A 2916-nucleotide genomic window follows, 5' to 3' on the forward strand; every position below is an offset into this window, starting at 1 on the left:
ATATATATATATATATATATATATATACGCTAAACTCGCACATACATGCCTCTCTCTCTCTCTCTCTCTCTCTCTCACTACATATATATGTGTGTGTGTGTATATATATATATATATATATATATATATGTATATATTTTTAGAGTTTCTTTGCATGTAGTAAACTTCCCAAACTGCTAAGAGAAGGGATCATATGCCCTGTCCATAAAGGAAGAAGCAGAGCAGATGTTAAAAATTACAGGCCTATCTCTCTAACTTCACATGGGTCATGGAACGCATTGTTAGAAGCTGATCATGTTCCTGGAAGAAAATAGTGGTACTTCGTTGGTTACGATGACCAGGGTTCCAGTACATCTGATCAAAGGAACAACCTACTCATGAAATTAATGTGCAAGTGGCTGAGCACTCTACAGACACATGTATCCTTAGTGTAGTTCTCAAGGAGATTCTGCATGACACAGAGCATGACAAGGCCAGCCCTTTGAAATACAGGTGGTATTCATAATTTCCAGCTGAGTGAAATGGGACAATGTGAAATAAAGTGTCTTGCTCAAGGACATAACGTGTCACTGGGAATTGAACTCATGACCTTAGATCATGAGTTGAACATCCTAACCACTAAGCCATGCACCTTAACTTGGAAGAAAATAACTTGCTCACAAACACACAAGATGGCTTCCATTCAGGAAAGAGCTGTCTTACACAGCTATTACAGCATTATGATAGGATACTGAAACAGGTGCTCAACCACTTATATGTGGAGGTGATCTATCTCGACTTTGAGCAAGGCCTTTGACAGAATTGATCATGGGATATGTCACAAACTCCATGATCTTGGTAACACAGGAAAACTGGGAGAGTGGCAGCATAACTTTCTAAAAGACAGTTGCAGCCAATGGTGCTCTCTCTGGGGAGACATCAATTCACAATGGAGTCCCTCAAGGAGCTGTACTGGGACCACTATTGTTTGAGGTGCTCTCTCAAACATGCTCTTCATCATACAATCAGCCACACTCACCAACTATGCCGGTGATAAAAATGTATCATAGGCAGTCAAGGACCTTGATGATGTACTGAAACTGCAAAATGACCTGCATGCAGTATGCAAATGAGCAGATGAAAATAATATGCAGTTTGGTGCTGAGAAATTTCAAACACTACTATCTGCCCACAAATAGACTGCATTTGAAATACACAGGTATAGGGAGTAGTGCAATCCCAGAGTCAGTGTGTGACCTGAGAATCCACATGAGTAATGATGCAACATTCCATGTGCATATTACCAAGATAGCAAGATTGTGAGAACTTTGGTTCTCAGTCATCTGGATTACTGTTCCCAGCTGTGGTCACCACAGAGCATCAAACTGGTGGTGGAACTTGAGTCAATTGAAAGCCAAAACACAAAGAAGATTGACTCAGTGAAACAGATGAGCAGCTGGAAGACGCTAAAAGAACTGAAGCTCTGCTCCCTAGAGAGAAGGCATAAAAAATATGCAGTGATCATCATCATCATTATCATCATCGTTTAACGTCTGCCTTTCATGCTAGCATGGGTTGGACAATTTGACTGAGGACTGGCAAACCAGAAGGCTGCACCAGGCTCCAATCTGATCTGGCAGAGTTTCTACAGCTGGATGCCCTTCCTAGCACCAACCACTCCGAGAGTGTAGTGAGTGCTTTTACGTGCCACTGGCATGAGGGCCAATCAGGCGGTACTGGCAATGGCCACACTCAAAATGGTGTTTTTTACATGCCACCTGCACAGGAGCCAGTCCAGTGGCACTGGCAATGACCTCGCTCGAATGTCTTTTCATGTGCCACCGGCACAAGTGCCAGTAGAATGACGCTGGTAAGGATCACGCTCAAACGGTGCTATTTACATGCCACTGGCACAGAAGCTAGACAGCTGCTCTGGCAATGATCACACTTTGACGGTGCTCTTAGCGCTCTACTGGCACAGGTGCCAGTCTTCGAATTTGGTTCAATCACGATTTCGATTTCACTTGCCCCAACAGGTCTTCACAAGCTGAGTTTGGTATCCAATGAAGGAGAGGGTGGCATGCGTGCCAGTCGTCGAATTTGGATCGATATACATACGAAAGACCCTGGAAAGTCTAGCTCCCAACTTTGAAATTGAAAGCTATGCCAACACACTGAACTGGACATCACTGCATGGTACCAAAGATGCGGTCTTCTCCAACTAGAATAAGGACTCATTACTGTAACAGCTAGTATTTCAATGGTCCACAACTGTTCAACATTCTGCCAAACAACTTCAGAAATTTGCAAGGTGTAGATGTGGAAGTCTTCAAAGATGGTCCAGACAAATTTTTATCTAAGATACCAGAGGACCCACATCACAGCAGGAGGCACAAAGAAGAGCAGCTCTGTCCAACTCGCTGCTTCCAAAACAATACAGAAAAGAAACCCAAACACACTGAAAGGTGGTGCTCCAGAATGGCCCCAGTCTCTGGTTAAACCAGTAAAAGATTATATATATATATATACACGCACACACACACACACACACATATATATATGTATATATATCTATATATCTATATATATAAAAATGAGAATGTGTGTCTGTCTGTCTGTGTGTGTGTGTGTGTGTGAATCCCTAAAACTCGAGAACTACGCAACCAATTTCATTCAAATTTTACAGATGCCTTACTTAGGGTTCCAGTTTTGTTTTAGTCAAAAAATTTTTTTAACTTCTTGCAGAATTCGAGCCCACGGCAACATAATATCTCCTCCACTATTTAAGTATTACGTGTCAAAAGTGAAACAAAAACACTCATGTCAAATACTTTCACTTTAAAACTGAAACTATTCCACTAACTGAAACAATCACATTTCGATACTGTAATGACAGATACTTTCAGAGAGAGAAAGAGAGAGAGATGTATATGTATA

The sequence above is a fragment of the Octopus bimaculoides genome, chromosome 7, assembly GCF_001194135.2.
Source record: "Octopus bimaculoides isolate UCB-OBI-ISO-001 chromosome 7, ASM119413v2, whole genome shotgun sequence".
NCBI lineage: Eukaryota > Metazoa > Mollusca > Cephalopoda > Octopoda > Octopodidae > Octopus > Octopus bimaculoides.